The sequence below is a fragment of the Tiliqua scincoides genome, chromosome 3 (assembly GCF_035046505.1).
Source record: "Tiliqua scincoides isolate rTilSci1 chromosome 3, rTilSci1.hap2, whole genome shotgun sequence".
Taxonomy (NCBI): Eukaryota; Metazoa; Chordata; class Lepidosauria; order Squamata; family Scincidae; genus Tiliqua; species Tiliqua scincoides.
Window position 1 is genome coordinate 114640170 of NC_089823.1, and position 18571 is coordinate 114658740.

Genomic DNA, 18571 nt, shown 5'->3' on the forward strand with positions numbered 1-18571 from the left:
CTGTCCTCCTCCTCCTCCTCCGCCTCCCACCCCCACCTTGAGGGCAAGGAGAGAGAAGCCGCCTCTGCCGCATCGCATCTCTCCTCTCCTCTCCTCTCCCCCCGCTCCACCCCTTTCTTTTCCTCCTCTCAGCCCACCCTAAGCGGGGCCCCAATGCAATCCGATGCGTCCCCGGTAAGGTTCCCTTGCGCTACATTGTGCCCTCTCTTGTTTCGGGAGCCTACACCCACTGGCCCACCCTACATTTAGCACATCATGTGATCCGGGTAAGTCATTTGCAAGTACAACAGTTCTCTGTGTTGCCCCCTCCCCTCCCCTCCAGCCCCCATTCATTTCCTGAGAACTGCATAGAGCAGATGAGGGAAGACTGGGAGGGGGGGGGCGGTTTTGTGTGTGTGCGTAGAGCAGACACCCGGTGTGTGTGTGTGTGTGTGTGAATGTGTGGGTGAGTTGGTGAGTGCAAAAGAGAGGGACTCTGTATTAGGAAAGAGAATTCCTTCTGCTGTGCAGCTCCTGTTCAGGTCTGTGCTCTTTAGTTTCTTCTCAGAATAAACATCAGCATATACAATATATACCCCCTTTGCTGTCCCACCCAGTCTGGGTATTTTTTTTTTTTAATGATGTATAAAGAAGTGTGTTAAGACTATTTGGGGGGATGGTGTTTTTTTTGGGGGGGGGGGGAAGAAGGTTTTGTTTTGATTTCACCAAGCGAAGAAAACTGACTCTTAAGAGAGCCATTCATGTACATTTTTTGTTCAATCCAATATGCAGTAATGCATGTTAACAGTGTGAATTTGCCCTGGGCAAAACTGTTGGCTCAGATATGGGGAGGGGGGGGCCACAACAGCAGGTTGAATTGGGAGTTCTGCTGCACTAGTTTATCACTCCGCACCCCCCCCCCCAGCCAGTTGTTTGTGTGCATGCATTTGGGGAACGATGGCCAGCAAAGGGTTAAGGCTTCCGTGACACTTTTCGTGTTAATTGTGTTTCTTGTGCTAAGTCATTATTGTTCTGGTAGTGATGATATGGAACTGTCATTTGCCACAGTCCATAGTTCATGCAAGTGTGTGTGTGTGTGGGGGGGGCAGTTGGCCTGCATGATGCCTCCCTCCCCCTTTTCTCTTCTATGAAGGTAGACCTAGCTGGAGTTGACAAAGGAAGAAGTTTGCATTTAGACTAGTTGTGATGAATATTTGAGATCCAGCCTGGAAGCCCTTGCTGGTCTCCATATGAGCTTGTGGTAACATGAGAGTACTGACCTGGGTGCTGTGAGCTGGTTGTAATTGCAGGAAGTTTATATGCCCAAAGAACCAATTCTTATAGGGTTTGCCATTGTCAGAACTTCGGATGAACTTCTTTTAGTGAAAAGCAAAAAGAGGGAAGCCCAACACTTAATAAGAAGCTTAAATAAAAAGCTGTTTGATTTGTATTGTGTTGTGTAGTCTTCTCACCCTCCCAACATCCCCATCTCCGATAAACAAAACTCGCACCATTATGAATTAATAATAATTACTGCAATTCAACTGATTTAAAAGCTGGCTGTGTTGGTCTCTAAATATATAAGTAGAGTGGAATGTATAATCTGGATAAACACACTGTAGTTGGCATTGTCAGCTTTCACTACGGGTTCTGCTCACGGCTGTTTAAAAGAAATGCATTGAATTCTTTTTTTAACGTCAAACCTATTTGTTTATTTTTTTTTCTCTCCCTCTTCCCCCTCCCCAAACTGAGTTACTGAGCTCTTTAGGGAAGCATTTGTATTTACATCAAAAGCATGTGTATGCGCTGTTACTCCAGACATATGCCAATCAAATAAACGTCATGCTTTATAACCACCTAGACCCGCTCCATTCTTTTTTCTTACTGGAGGACAGAGTTGGTTAGCTAAGTAAATGGTGTGATATGAAACGGGTGGGACAAATGGTGCCTGACTTGGTGAACAGGAATGGTCAGTTTAAACATGAGAGTGCAACCCTTTTTCTGGTTTTTAAGATGTTCCAAAAATAAATGCAGTGTTTAAATGCCAGCCTCAGAAGCATCTCCTAGGCTTTCTTTTGGGATGCTTGACTTCTAAAAGTGCGTGAGGTGGAATAGCATGCTTGAAAACAAAGATGTAAAAGATGCTGAAGGGTAACACCTTGTTGTTCTGTGCCATGAGTTGGGTTGGCTAGCTCACACAGTCCTGCTTTGATTGGCTGACAGCCGGGAAACAAATTGGCCCAATTTAAAAGTCATGTGGTGAGAAGTGGTATGAAGATGTCGGTTTGCATGGTGTGTCCCCCCCCCCACATCTCCCTCCAGTATCTTGGCAGGTGGGGATTCACGGCAGGCATACAAGGTGTCTTTATATGGCCCTGGTATGTAAGCTCCATTTTCTAGCTAGGCTTCAACCTTGAAATGAAACAGGAGCAGCAAAGTGTGTATACATATGTATATACACACATACCCGTAGTGCCTGCAATTGCATTGAAAAGGGTTAGAGATGGAATGGTGCAGGCGCTTTTCGGATGTTCAGTTAAAGTAATACAGGCTGAATTCTTCCCTTGTGACACAGCACACTTTATGTTTGTCAAAGCACATCACTGGTTGAAAAACAGTGTACTAGCACATCATTAGAAGTATATACTATATACTATCGCCATACCTGGCAAAGTAGGACAAATATTTTGCTTCCTTTGCCCTTCCCTCTTCTGTTCCTTCACTTTGGATTTGAGAACACCGAAGAGTGAACTGTCTAAGCAGCAGTATTCTCCCTCTGCTTTATGCGCAAGCACAATGATGTCACTTTCCTTTTCTGCTCTTGGGTGGTTGTGGGGGGGAAAAGGGTTGGGCCACTCCTATTTGCTCTCAGGTCACGCATGGTGTTTCCTAATGACAGTAGGTAGAGCTACTGCAGATACCATTGTTGGGGTCAGGAGTTTCTTCCCTTAAGGAATCTGAGCAAAAGCTGGGAAAGAAGCAGTGGGTGGCACTAAGGGTGACTCCTATCCATGCCCTGTGCAACTTGGGTGATTCGCTAAAGCAACTGAAGTCTCAGGACAAGGGCCAAATGCTACATTCCTCCATTTTTGGCAGGAGTTCCGTGATATACGTCAAATGAAAGACTGCAAAATTTGTCGTCCCCTGCTTTCCAACATGGAGCTGAGAAAAAAACAACAACACATGAACATTTGTGTAATATTTCATTTACTTTTATCCCTCATTGTCCTGCAATAGAAACCTTTGCATAATTTTCATACCTATGTATTTATCCTCTCAAAATAACTTTACTGAAGTTTACTTTGTCTTCTGAGTGCATGCTGAAATTGTGTTCTAAGTAGCCCGGGCTGACTCGAGGTTTTTATGAATCCCTGGTCAAGATCCTGCAGTTGATCAACCTGGACAGGAGATATTTCCTTCCTCAAACAAGAACATGCTGTGTACTCATTCCTGCAATCTTACGCACAGCAGGAGTGCAGCAAATATTATGAACTTGAGATCATTTCAGGGCAGTTTTTGGGGAGGCCTCTTGATCTTTTTGTGGCATCCTGGCTTGGTGGCAGAGCACATATTTTGTGTGCAGATCTTCATTGAAAGGGGTCTTAGGCAGCAGGGATGGAAAGGATTTCTGCCTGGGACTGTAGAGTGTGCCTGCTAGGCTGAGAAGGCTGTACTGTGTTAAGTGGACCAATGATTTGACTTGGTAAGAGGGCTTCAAGTCTTCATCTTTTGCCTCCAAGAAGCTGTTCAACCTTGCCAGATCTTGATATAGACATGGCTCCCCGCTTAGGTGGACAATCAAGGTCCAGGATACAAGCCTCAATTCACTTGCAATTGTGAGTGTTGGTGTTTTTCCATCCATAGCATTCTAATAAATTTGACCCAGTTAGCCAAAAATATTTTCTCATTTTTCTTTGTATTTAAGCAGCTTGAAATAGGCTGGAAGTCCTGGCAGAAATGCTGCGATAAATAATACACACATGAGGCAAGGGGCACCTTGAGACAGAACCATGAAATCCCTGATCTCTAGGGATGAGAAGGAGGCAGGTTTAGCTTCTTCTTTAAAACAAACAAAAACAATGTTTCCAGACTGTATTAACAAGACACATGCGAAAAGTGGTAAAAATCCATTGCAAATTAATAAAAAACCTCCACTACTGAGAGGGGCTGGGGGAAGGGGCAATGCCCAGAAAGTGTTATGCATATGCAAGATTTCTGTCTTGAGCTGATGTAAAACTTTTGTCTCAAATAAGCGAGTGCAAGATTTGTGTGTGTAAAGGGAGAACGGAGGAACAGGAAATAAAATGCAGACATGTTACAGGGTGTGGTGTGAACTGTGCCCCCTCCTCCCATTAAGATTGGCTGCAGATGCTGCACAAACCCCCCCCCCCCCAAAAAAAAAACAGCTGGTCCAAAGACACCATTGGAGGAGAGACAGGAAATGCCATTCCAACTCCTGCATTGGGTCCAAGACCAGACAGTGGGAAGGTCTCAGGAAGGAGGAATTCTGTAACCAGTGGGACTCCTGTGCTAACTTGGAAAAGGAGTTCAGAAATTGGAAAGTGAACAGTACTGCTGTTATTTATCTAAAAGTCTTGTCAGCCAGCCAGACGTGCAAAGGGAGGGTGGGCTGAGGGCTGTGGCCAAGCAAATGAAGTGATATATTCAGGCTTTGCTGCTGGGCTTTTTTTGGATAGCCCCTCTAATAGAAGCAGAACAACTTCACTCCCTTTATCAAGCTTTTCCTTTAATTTTATTAAGAAGGAAGGCTATTATATTCAAAGACTGCTTTTATCAGGGTCTTTTCATGCAGAGCAGATAATGCATCCCTAGAACTCGTAAAGGAAAATGCACTTGATATTTTGATGAGATTCCATCTTCTTTTCTGTGCAAAACAAAAGGGGGGGTATGTCAGGGCCGGAAGGTATTCTGGAACATTTTTCTTAGGGTCATGATCTTTTCCTAGTATGAGATTTTGTTTATCTTACGGCATTGCCTTATGTAGGCAAGAAAGAGGGAGAGAGCACCACAATTTTTCACATTGGCTTCTCAGGGAGCAAGACTAGACCTGCCTAAGGGCATTTGTGAGTGTTGTGTGACTTCATTTTATAGTGCACAGCGCAACTTGCTAAAGCTGAAGACTTTCCACTAGGAATTGGCAGTACGTGTCCATTGTTTGTCCTGGGTTGTACTGAACCTGTGGTTGCCAGCTAGGCATATTTGACTTGATACAAGCTCTCTGACACTGAGCACTTTGTACCTCTCAAGCCTACTGTGTTGCTTCTCATGGAGAAGGCTGCTTGTTTGTTTAAAAGAATACAGGACGTCAGCTAGGACCCAGCCCTCTTGCCCCCGCATATCTATCTGTGGTCTGAAAGAAAGAAAAATAGAACCAACTGTCTTTTCCTTTACAAGAGCTTCCCAGTCTAGTTGCCAGGAGCAATCCTTACTTGCCACAAGAGATTAGGAAAGTGGATAAGATGTTGTTCACATATGTAGCCTAGCACTTGTTTTTGGGAGGTGGGGGCAAGTGTACTGAAGTGGGCCCCTCCCTTAACAACCCAGAGGCCCATCCTGCAGCCACAGGAACCTGCCTTTCTCCTTCCTGCCACTGGCCCAGTTGCCAGATGGCTGACCAAAAGAAGGAAGAAGGAGCATAGTGTGGCTAGTGTGGCATAGCAGTTCTGGTACTTCTGCTGCCAGTACATGAGGCAGAATGAAAGCCCTGCCAGGGCTGTGAATTTGGGGGACAGCTTAGGGGTAGCAAATGTTTTGTGTCCGTTGTCTTCAGCTTCTCGAGGTAGCTGCTGACTGGGATGGTAACAGAGCCATTTAACCTTCTTACCCCAAGCGCTGAAAAGGTTTTGGGAACGTCTTATTATTGTTTTCATTGTTACATTTTACCCACCCTTCTTTTAAGGCTTGTGCAGCAGTATACAAGGTTCTATTCTTGCCCCTGCCATTTTATCTTTACAATGACCCTTGGGTGGGCTAGGCTGGGAGATCAGTATTCCTCACATGTTATTCCCCATGTATACCTGTATGCATGGGTGGTGGACGGGGCAGCACCAGCATGCCACCAAGCCTTGCCGTCACCCAGGATGCACATGCCAATCCCTTCTCCCCCCCCCCTGCACAGTGTTTGTGTGCAGTGGCAATCGCTGAACTTAGGGAGATATTCTTCTGGTTGCCAACCCTAGAACATTCTGGAGCAGCAGTCGTGGGGAGGATCTCTTCGTGTAGCAGTTTTTGCTGCTACAGGTAATGGCAGTAGACTGGAGTAATTTAATTGGTCAGAGATGGGTCCAGGGCATAATGTGCTTGGTTGGCTGTATGTGAAGTCAGGTAGAGTCTGGCAGAATCTGGATTCTATTGGCTTTTCACACTCTCTTATGGGTTACTTGATAGAACTCTCCTTTACTGATTGGGTAGTCAAATATATCAGTGTGAAGATCAGTTGCCGCAAGGAACCCAGCTATGTCAGTGCCTCCATTTGGAATCCTTGTGATGAAAGTATGGATTGGGCTCTGTTCAAATACAGTCATGTATACCAATATTAGTTTAAGTCACTTGCCTGTGTCTCCTCCCCCCCCCCTTTTTTTTAAAGCAAAACTGGTGGTTTGCCTTTCACTCTCATAGAAGGGGAAAAAAATCCCCCACATAATGAGTTTTCCAAGAAAAGAGATCTTGTTTTTGAGGAGAAAAACAAAACAAAAACTAACATTGGTGTAGCTGTGAAACCTTGACCTTCTTAACTTTTGGCTAGTGGTTGTTTACTACAGCTGCAGTCTCCATGCGTGCAGGAAAGGGGAGGCACAAGTAGATTAGCTTTTACAGTAAGAGGGCATTGGGCTACCCAAGAGGCATTGAGGAACAGTCTGAAGCGGTGATGTTGAACTGTGGAGAATATGTTCTATCCATAAGATGAAGGCTTGGTTTTTGTCAAGACCAGCTTTCCATGCAGTGGAAGATTCACTTTTGCTAATAATATGCTGATTTATTACATCGTAAAAAGATAAGCACATCTTTCCCTTTCTCCAGCACCAAAAGATATGTTAAGAAGCCAGTGTGTTGGTTGGTTAAAAGCATTTTGGATATGTCATGACATTGCAGCAGCATTCTATGCCTTGCTGCCAAATATAAAACTTTTTTCTTTTTTTAAATTAAAAGCCACAGAGAGGTTTCTCATAGCTTAAAAAATGAGGGAGGTGGGGAAGCAAGGGGGAGGAATATTCGAGGTTTTGTAATGCCAAAGTGATTGTTTTAGTTGATATCACTAATACAATTCAGTTGAAAGTCTTGGCAGGAGAAGTTGCTTCAGTTAATAGCATGTGGTTTTTGAAAGTGGTATGTTCTATCTCTTAGGGTGGGGATGGGAGGAGGGAGGGAAGCTCTGAATGCTGCAGCTGTTTGTCTCTCTTAAATCACCACAAGCCCTGGCTAGGCAAATATCAGCAGGGAAGGAAGTGATGGAAAATGGGTGTCCTTGTCTCTCTCCCACGACACCCGTTCCTGTCCGGTTCCATCCATTTTGTCCTTCTGCCTGCTGTGTGTTTGTATTTCATGGTCTCTGCAAATAGAGTTATATAGAAAAACAAAACAAACTCGTACAGTAAGCAAACCAAACTTGTCTGATCAGAATGAATTATTCACTTGTTTAGATACCCGACTATTTATGTCACATCCTGTCTCCAAGATATCTAGTCTGTACTTCTTGACTGAATCTGCAAAAGTCTGGAATGCACACAGCTCTAGTTGTTACACATGGTTGGGTGTGTGCCAGGGTGCCAAACTCATTTCATACAGCAAGCCGAATAGCATTCATGACACCTGCTGAGGGCCGGAAGTGACATCATTAAGTAAATGATGGCTAGAAACAAGCACTTTGTTCTCGTGTAGGAACACATTAGCTGTAAATGACAGAAGAGACAAATCTTGATAATATTTTCAAGATATGGGAGAGTCTAATTATCATGCGGGCCACCCTTTCAGCAGCGCTGAAAGGCGTCATTTCGCTTCTGCCAAGGCATCATTTCGCAGCTCAGCAGCTGAGAGGTGCTCTGCAAAGACATGCCTCAGTAGTGGAAGCGCTGTTGAAAGGGCAGCCCATGTGATAATTGAACTCTTCCGGGGCCTCAGCACCATCTCCATGTCTCACCCCTCTTGGTCCGCGCCTTCCCCCATAGCATTCTTTGCCTTTTGAGACCTCCTTCCATCTCACTGTTCCGAGCCTCAGCAGAACTGTGCTGCTGAAAGAGTGCTGTTGGGAGATCCCAATTATCACTTGGGCTGGATAAAGAGCTTCCACGGGCTGTATCTGGCCCATGGACCTTATGGTTGGCCCTCCTGGTCTATGCATTGTCCACAGGCTGAAACTTCAAGCACTCCTAGCCCAGAAAATAGTACACATGCATGTGTGTTCTGCTGCAGTGGTTTATGTTGGTGTTGTAATAAAGTGGATCCCTCCGTTGTGAACATTTCTTATACATGGGTTGAATTTTTAAAGCTGTTTTGACCACACAATTTGCAGTGGTTGTAAAGGTAGTCCCCATGTGGGCTCACATTCACAAAATGGCATCTCTACACAAGTGTTAATTTCATGGATATTTGTATGAACTGACCTTAAGAGTGACAAAGGTCTCTCTATGTATTAGGCCAGTGGTTCTCAAACTCTCAGGGAGAGTTTGAGAGCCACTGACGCTTTGCCTCAGAAGGCAGGGGGATGGGGGGAAGGCAGAAACATGATGCCCAGCATAGTGCCTCTGATCTGGGTGCAGGGGTGTGCTGCCACTCACCACCGCCTGCAGGAGCCTCCCAGGGGGTCGGGGGACCCCAGCGCAACCTCAGCAGGGCTCCCCATGCAGCGCAGATTCCTCCAGAAGGCGATTGCAACCACTTCCAGTTTTGCGATCGAGAAACAGGAAGTGGTTGCAATTGCCTTTTGGAGGGGTCTGCACTGCGTGGGGAGCCCTGCTGAGGCTGGCGTTGGGCTCCCCCAACCCCCAGGAGGCTGCTGCAGGCGGTGTTGAGTGTCAGCGCACCCTGTGCCCTGATCAGAGGCACAATGCTGGGCATTGTGTCTCTGCCTTCCCCCCTCCCTGCCCCTCAAGGGGAAACAACACAGGGCTCTCAGGCTGGGGTGTCACAATGCCCCAGTTTGAAAACCACTGTATTAGACCATACTACATAGGCAGGTGGGTTGTTGTGGCCAAAAGAAACTTGCTGGAGAATCTTTCAAACGGTTTTTTCAGGTATTTTGGTAGCAAGTTAATAACTATATTATCATTATATTCTCCAAGTAGTGGTCCCTTCCCTTGATGACCTGAGGTGAATTGGTAGACTTGTATTTTGGGCCATTCATCCAGTTTAGTTGGCCTTGTATTTCTTGCCTTTTCCTCCCACGAGGAACTTCATTCAACTGACTGTTCAAGTGTCAAGAATTTGTAAGTGGCATTGTACCTTTTTATTGTATTGTGCAATTGCCAGCAAGCAATGGTGAGAGTGAGAAACCTCTTGTTACTCAGCCCCAATGAAGCTGAAATCCCTACTTTAGCAACATGTGTACCCTGCCTTGCAACTCTCTTCAGAGATCTTCTGTCCTCTCCCTTCCCAAAGAAGCCACATGACCTGACTTGTCCATGTGTTATAATGCAGGCACAAGGGAGTGAGGAGGAAGCAAGAAGTAGACACACAGTCTTCTCAATGGCACAGGAAAAGTTGGACTTCCATCAGGCCAGGAGATCTAGCTGTGAGGAGGAAAAACTTTCATAGGATCTGACCCAGTTTGCTTTCAAGGTTCTGGAAGGAACTAGTCTGAGGTCTTTTAGAGGACAGTACAGTAGTTTTAGTAGTTTTACATAATTCTGTCTCATCATCTTTACTATTGTCATAAACAAATTGGTTAAACATTTGATTATTAGTTAACCATGCTGAAATGATCAACTTCCCATCTCAGTGCAACACAAAGCAGGGCTAATACAGTAAATTCCGTGAAAACTGCATCTCTATCGTCATTAATGGCTTCCTTGATGTTCCTTGCGTTGGGGCAGCAGCTATTTCTTCCAGTTGTAATCAACTAAACCAAACCACAACGGAGACCAGAATCCAGGTGTTCTGTATGCCAGGTGCAAAACCTTACCAGCCACACTGTTATCACACTATCTGTTCGACAGCTTTCTTGAAAACACCTGCTTTTGCTTACTGGAGAAATAACGGATACTGTTGTGTTCTCTGTTTCATTTTTAAAAAATTAGTGATACAAGCCAAAGAGTTTTTGTTGTGGTTCAGCTGAAGAAGGACTGAAAAGGCGAGCCTTTCAGAGTTTGTCCTGACAGGGAGTGCTCAGGACTTCATGACTATTCCTAGGATACTTTGAAGAGGGTTGTTTGTTTTTTTAACAGCACGTCTTAAAATATGTGGTTTCCAGTAGCTTGTGGTGCTTTTATACTAAATATTGAATGATTTGCAAAAGACCTTACTGGCCCTAGTGCCTTTGTAGTGGTCTGGGAATTGGACTTAGACCTGGAAGATCCAGGTTCAAATCTCCCCTCAGCCACGAAGCTTCCTGGGTGACCTTGGGCCAGTCACTTTCTCTCAGCCTCACCTACCTCACAGGGTTGTTGTGAGGAAAAAAGGAGGGAAGCAGCCATGTACACTGCCCTGAGCTCTTTGGCGAAAGGGCGGTATAAAAATGTGAAAAATAAATAAATAAAAATAGATTCTTGGTTGTTTGGCCTACTATTTACAGTTCAATCCTAACTTAATTCCCCCTCCTGCCAATGCAGCTGCACAAAGGCAGTGCATGTTGTATCCTGTGGGGGGGGGCAGTCCTGGAGGCCTTCTTGGGCTAAGCCTTCACTTTCACAATAGGTCTACTTGGACTTGTGCCAACTCTTTGGCTGGCACAACTCTGTATGTACCCCGGAATGTTGACTGAGGCCAGGAAGGGGGGATAGGATATCGGCGGAGGCACTGTTGCCATAACCTCCCCCTTCCCACCCTTGTCACACCTCTTCTTTTCTCCAGTTCCCACCCCATTCTTCCCCCTCCCTGCCTCGCCTGTCCCCACCTGCCCTTCATGCCAACTTATATCTTTGAGGGCTGCTGTTGCATGGCCATTGCTGCTCATTGTTTCCAGTGGCAGCCCAGTTGCACACAGCAGTGTGTCACAGTTTGCAATGCCAGTGGCTGCTGTGCCACCAGTATGTGAATTCCAGTGGTGCAGTGGCCTGCTAGGATTGGTCCATAAATGTCAGAAACATGATGTCCATTGAAGGCACAGCACATCTTGCATTGGTGGGACAGACTGTAGAATAACTGGTGGGCCACCACCTTGATCCTATGTTTTTTGCATGAACATGGGAGCTTCAGGAAGCTTGAATGGCAGTATAAAGCTATACAGTTTTTAGTCTTCTGTTTTCTTCATTTTTGTGTGTGCTGGCATATTGAAGCACTCAGCCTAAAAATTGTAACAGGATTCCTCTAACTATGATTGCTGTTTTTTAATGCCTTGTGGACAAGATGCTTCAGTGAACCTGCAATGAAAATCCCTGATTTTCCTCTATTTCTACTCCTCTGATTTCTCTCTCTCTCTTTTATAAACTACTGAATCATTTTGAAGTAGCAACCATTTTCCTCCCACTGATTAGTGAACAAAGAACTTAGCTACGAGCCAGGTCATTGGTCAGTGAAACTGACCTGATTCCCAAGAGCAGGAAAAGAGCTCAGGTAAATTTAGGTACTGCCTAGGGTTTATAACAAGTAGACACCCCCCCCCCCCAATTCTCATTTGCCTGGGTCTGTCATCTGGAGCATTGGGTATGTAGAAGAAGGTCATCCATGCCACCCCATCCTGGTTGTGGGAGTAGAAACAGATTTCCTGGACCACAGTGAGGGAATAGTGTAGAGCAGGGGTGCCCAAACCCCGGCCCTGGGGCCACATGCGGCCCTCGAGGCCTCTCAATGCAGCCCTTAGGGAGTCCCCAGTCTCCAATGAGCCTCTGGCCCTCTGAAGATTTGTTGGAGCCCGCACTGGCCCGACGCAACTGCTCTCAGCGTGAGGGTGACTGTTTGACCTCTCATGTGACCTGTGGGGCGAGAGCTCCTTCCACTGCTTGCCGTTTCACATCTGTGATGCAGTAGTGGCAGCAAAGGAAAGGCCGGCCTTGCTTTGTGCAAGGCCTTTTATAAGCCTTGAGCTCATTCATTCATGTAAGTTCATCTTTAATATATTCTTTTATGTCAACTTATGTAAATTTATTCAAATTCTAAATGTAAATTAATTCTTTTTTTCCCCGGCCCTTGACACAGTGTCAGAGAGATGATATGGCCCTCCTGCCAAAAACTTTGGACACCCCTGGTGTAGAGAAAGTACCCAGAAACACTCATTCCTGTTATAATTTGTTTTCAGCTTGCTTTTTAATGTCCATAACAACTTTTGTACCATATTTTCCACCTGGTTATAACCTATTGTTGTTGCTTGATTCCCAAAAGTGCCTTCTTTCTTTGTCTTTACTTTATCCCTATTTTGAGTATGTGTTTGCTGTTTTAATAATCTTTTTCTTTTACTGTCTCACCTGCCTGGTTTTCTAGCCTATTCCTAAGGCCCCCTTACACCACCAGAGCTAGTGCACTGGTGGCATAAGGTGCTTTACAGCAGTCACAAACAGCAAATGGCAGCCCACCAGTGGACCCTCCATGGCCGCTGGTGCTGGTAAGTCAGCGGGGGGTGGAGGGTGCTGGGGGAGGTTCAGTGAGGAGACGGAGTGGAAAGGAGGCAGAATGAGAGCTGGAAGGGGGCAATATCAGTGGCAGTGGCACAGCTGATATCCTTCCAGGCCACCTTCCTGGGTCCAATTGTTCAGTGACAGTGAAATCGTTGGTGCAGGTCCAAGTAGAACTATTCTGGTGTCAGAGGCTAACCCCAGGTAAGGGAGCAAGTATTCCCTTACCTGGAGGAGATCTCCAGGACTGCCCTTCCCTGCAGGATGCAGCTCATGCCCTAGTGGTCAGCCGCACTGGTGGGAAAGTGAAAGGATAGAATAGGGCTCATAGTTTACTCCAGAGCAGGGGTGCCCAAACCCCAGCCCTGGGACCACATGCGGCCCTCAGGGCTTCTCAATGCAGCCCTCAGGGAGCCCCCAGTCTCCAATGAGCCTCTGGCCGTCCGGAGATTTGTTGGAGCCCGCACTGGCCCGACGCAACTGCTCTCAGCGTGAGGGCGACTGTTTGACCTATCTCGTGAGCTGTGGGATGAGGGCTCCCTCCACTGCTTGCTGTTTCATGTCTGTGATGCAGCAGAGGCAGCAAAGGAAAGGCCAACATTGCTTTGTGCAAGGCCATTTATAGGCCTTGAGCTACTGCAAGACCTTCATTCATTCATATAAGTTCATCTTTAATATATTCATTTATGTAAACTTATGCAAATTTATTCAAATTTTAAATGTAAATTAATTCTTTTTTTCCCTGGCCCCCGACGCAGTGCCAGAGAAATGATGTGGCCCTCCAGCCAAAAACTTTGGACACTCCTGCTCCAGAGGGAACCAGTTGCAGAGAGGGAATTTTGTGGCAGAGAGGCCTAAAATTCCAGAGGATCCCCTTAAAAATCTGACAACATGAAGACTGCCTACCTCAGATGCTGTCAGGCTTTCTAGGGGACCCTCTGGAATTTTGGACCTCTCTGCCATGCTGGGAAGAAGGTTTGCCCAAGATGGTCTCTTTCTGTCTGGACAACTCCCTTGTTTTTGGTGGTGGTAGCAATAGCTACTGTCTCAGTTTAACCTCAGTTCAAGAGGGAAATGGGGTCAAGGGATGGGTGCTGGTTGCTAGTTACTGAACCTTGCACCCATCCTTCTGTCATGGACCCTTCAATCAAATTTAATTGGTGTGTCTATTGTGTTCTGTTTGGGAAAATAATGGCTGCCTGTGTTGGCTGTAGACTGATGATGGCAACTGAATTTCATCTTAATTCGCATATGTTTTAAATAATAACCTCTGTGAGACCTTCCCTTCCCTTCCCTTGAGGGATTATTTTTCATCTGATGAAGCTGTGATGAACATGTAGGATGCCGGACTTTTGCTTCTCTTTTCCTTCCTAGTCCATCTTGTGGTTCATTATTTGCTTGAAGATTAAGTGAAAATGGCCAATGATCTTGTTATGTTGTTTAAAAATGTTTGAGAAAGCAACTTTCTACCTTCATGCTATCTCCCAGAAGCATGTGTGCAGAGAAACACTACCAGTGCTTTCAAAGTCAATAAAAAGCTAATTGAAATCTCTTCATGATGATTATCTTAATCCTTTTTTACACACTTTCCCTAAGTACATATCTTTTCCATGACTTCACTCTTTCTCTCAGTGGGAGTTTTATTTTAGATTTCTGAAATTTTAGTACTTGCTTGAATTGTAGAGGTTGGGTGCCTATGCTGACTATAATACAACAAACATTTCTCCTACAAATGAAATCTTGAAATGTGTTGTAGGCGGGGGGCTTCTACCATGTGGGTTTTGTTCTATGTTTTGCATATCCCATCGTAATCTTATGCAATGGATAAAGCCGTTCTAGAAAGACTTTCAGGAAGTTCTTGTTTTTCCAGCAAGTGAGAAAAAATTTGCAGATTATTTTGTGTTTTTAATTTTAAAATACAGAGGCAGTATAGTGGAGCTGACTCTGTGGAATATGGAGCAGTTCTGCATTTTGCAGAAGAGTTGATTGAAAAGTTGCTAGCTGGCTTGGAAAATACTGAACATCAAGAGATTTCTTCTCTGCTATAGGAATATAATTGACAGATGATGTGAAGTAACTGCTGGCTTTCCTCATCAGTATATTGCCAAGAGCAGTTAAATGCTTTATGTTGAGGGTACACTGGGGTTACACATGGTTTGAGTGCAAAGTATGGATGCCTGACCCATGTCTCTTAGCATCTGTGTGTGCAGGTTGGGAACCATGATTGAACTCTTCTTTAGAGATGCAGACATGTCCGCCAGACTGTTCTTTGTTTGTTTAGGAGAGACACTGGTGTGTTCACAATGTTTGCCATGAACGAATAACTGGTTGAGTTAAGCATAATACTGTAGTTACCTATTCACTTAACTGAAAAGATAAAGAGCAGAATCTGTTTATTAAATACAGGTCCAGCCTTGGTTATACACTGATATTTTTTACACAAATTTGACTCAACAGGCATGGCCCCTGCAAATGAGAAGGAATGTGCTAATCCCTGGAGAATGGGAAAAATGCATCCCTTTAAAATCAATTTAAAAAACAGCTTTTTACTGTTGCAGCGAGCCAGTCATACACATGATTACAGGTATAACCTAAGTATCCACAGATTTTTCTGTCTCGAAGCTGATGAGAAGGTCCCTTTAAATTAAGGGAAAACAGTCATTTAATAATGCCAGAGAGGACAGCCAGCTGACATGCCATCAATCATTCTCTCTGCAGGCTTCACTCCTCCCTTCCCCCCCCCAGCACGTGAAAGAAGGCTGAATGGCAGCAATTATCACCTTCTCCATTCTTTCCCCCTTGCTGTGGCTCCTGGTGAAGGGAGGGATTGCTGTCTCCTAGTGAAGTCTAAGCGCCTGGAGAAAGACTGATCGCCTCTGTGTGCATTTCAAAAGGTCAGCAAGGCTGTTTTTAAATCACCAGAGCAAAGAAACTTTGTTTTTTAAATTGATTTGCTATAGTGCGTTTTTTTGCCATCCATGTGAGTTCTTGAAACGGAACCCTCGTGATGAATGAGTCTCAACCTGTACTTTTACATTCCGCCTTTCATCCATGGTGGAACTCAAGTTGGTGTACCTGGGATTCCCAAGTAGTCACTCATCCAGGAACAGACCAAACCTAGATCTGCATAGCTTTAGCAAGTGGACTGCATCCTGTACCCTTGGGCAGTGCACTTTTTGCAAACTATACAATCTGAAGGGCCAAGGCTAAAGGGGACTGGGAACCATAATTGAGCTGGGACTCCCCAGCATGTATACACTGTTCTTTGAAGATGCAGACATCAAAAAGGGGGCCTTCTTTGATATTGGTCTTCTTCTATCAGCTGTAAACCTGATAGGAAGACCACAATTTTAATTAAAGTATTTGTGTACTTAAAGAGAAGGAGTAACCCTTTGGCACAACCTTTCAACTGAAATAATATCTAGATCATTGGATATCTAAAACTTGAAATGAAAATTTCCAGGCCTTTGGGGGATCTTGGGTTTCCAGAAACTGGACAGCCATGAAGATCAAGCTGAGTTGTGCATTTTCAGGTTCTTTTTAACCCCAGAGGAGAGAATATTACATATGCAGCAACTCCCTGCTATGCCACTATGTCACTCTTGTTTTTAGTCTTTCTGACAGCCATTTGGCCTGTGGTTTTTAGCTGCTGCTAAGCATGTTGCAAAACAAACAGCCCTGTGTTGGTTTGTGTCCTGTGCACACACGGTTGTCCCACCCAAAATGCTCAAAATGTCTGAGCACTTCATAATGGAGATATGATTCTTCACGCTACATACAGGTCTCATTTTGAACCTTTTGACATTTATCTTTAGTTATTTTCTCAAATAACTAAGGGCCCTATCCTATCCAACTTCCCAGCTCCAGTGTAGCCACAGTGCAGCCCCATGATAAGGGAACACATGTTCCCATACCTTAAGAAGGCTTCAGTGACTGCCCCTCCACCACAGGATGCAGCGCACACCCCACTGGCACAACTGCACCAGTACTGGGAAATTGGATAGGATTGGGCCCTATTCAACTTCCTAGCCTGGTGTAGCCACAATGCAGCCCCAAGGAAATAAATGTTCCTTGGGAATAAATGCTCCTCATACCTTGAGGAGACATCTGTGACTGCCTCCCTACCACAGGATGCAGCACACAACCCACTGGCACAGCTGCACCAGCACAGGAAAATTGGTTCGAATTGGGCCCTTTGAGGTTCAATCTCTGCCCCAGTTGGCATCCAAAGGGGTTTACAAAAATAAAACTATAGATGTGCTTAAAGCATATGAAAGATATTACTTTATAAATGAAATCAGACCATTGACCCATTTAGCCCAATAATCTGCTCTGAGTGACAGCAACTCTCCGCCTCAGTTAGGGGTCCCTCCAAGCCCTGGTTACTGTTATCCCTGGAGATTCCAGAGATGAAACCTGGGACATCCTTCATGCAAAGCATGTGTGCTGTTAATGAGCCACAGCCCATCCTCGGGCACAACTGCCGCAAACTGATTAATGGCCCAAACCTATCCAAATCCCCACCTGCCACTGATGCAGCTGTGCCACCAGAGTGCCACCAGGGGTCAGCCTGGAAGGTCTTCTCTAGGTATGGGAACATTTGTTTCCTTGCCTGGGGTAAGTTTCTGGTGCTCTGATGGGTTTACTTGGACTCACGATTTTGCTGGCACAATGAGTGGACCTGGATAGGTGGATTGAGGCCAGGAAAGGGGGTAGGATATTAGTGGAGCTGCCACCGCTGATATTACCCCCTTCCCAGCCTTGCCACATCCCTTCCCACCCCAATCCCTGCCCCGCTCCTCCTTCTCCCCACCCTATTCCACCCATCCCCTGCACTAACTTACCAGTGCCAGGGCTTCTGTAGAAGCTGCTGGCATGCAGTCTCAGCATCAGTAATTTCTGCTTGTGGTGGCAACCTGGCTGAACAGAATGGTGGGTTGCATTTTGTGACCACCATAAAGCACACTTTGCTGCAGGAATATGTGTTCCAGTAGCACAGTGGCTCAATAGGATTGGGCCCTGTGAGAATAGTATTTCTACAAGAGTTAGACCATTGGCCCTTCTTGGTTAGAATTGTCCGGTCGGACTGGCAGTGGTCTTTCCCAGCCCTACTTGGAGAGTCTGAGAAGTGAAACCTTGCATTCAATGCAGAACATATGCTCTGCTCCTGAGCTGCGGTCCTTCCCTTCTGTGGTGGGGGGGGGGGAATGACTATGTGAAAAGAGTCATTAACAGGATGTCCCAACAATTCTTTCATATCGAAGAATAATTAATGAAAAAAATCTTAAAATCAGCAATATGGCAATTCTTTCTCCTGTTGCTCAACCTTTTGCTTCCTAACCTGACACCATTTCTAGCATTCATATTTCTTTGGCTGCCAAGGGCCTGTGTACAGAATTGACACATTTACATTGGTAGTGATTTGTGTGTACATACGTATTTGCATGTTATGGATGTGTCAATATATAGGTCCTGGGAGGCTTGGAATGGAAAATTCTAGTGAAAATATATTATAGCTGCTGTCAGAAGCACTACTGTAAACCAGTAAGTAGAGTAATTTTTCTTGAGTTAGTACGTGTTTGTATAGTGAAATTTCACGTGGGACCTAGGAAAAGCTGTCGTATAGTAATTCTCCAACTCTGCACTGTGAGAGAACTGTTGGTGTGCTGTAAGTGTATATACCCTATCTGTGGTTTCTTCAGCTGTGTGAGAGTAGATGAGAGGGAACAAACTGAAATGTAATCCAGACAAGATGGAGTTCTGTTGGTAGGGAGTCCTACCAAAGTGGAAGGTGGTCTTCAACCTGTCCTTCATGAGGAAGCACACCTCCAAATAGGGCCAGCTTAGGAGCTGTGGGGCCCAATGGAAGA

The 18571-nt window shown here is 45.2% G+C and overlaps 1 protein-coding gene across 1 annotated transcript in view; it reads left to right on the forward strand.

The window, feature by feature from the left end:
• The first annotated feature begins 193 nt into the window (after nt 1-193).
• Nucleotides 194-18571, forward strand: part of KLF12 (KLF transcription factor 12) — a 270025-nt gene continuing 251647 nt past the window's right edge. Inside the window, exon 1 of the mRNA XM_066619600.1 lies at nt 194-266. The gene's annotated coding sequence lies outside the window, so the exon portion shown is untranslated. The remainder of the gene's footprint in view (nt 267-18571) is intronic.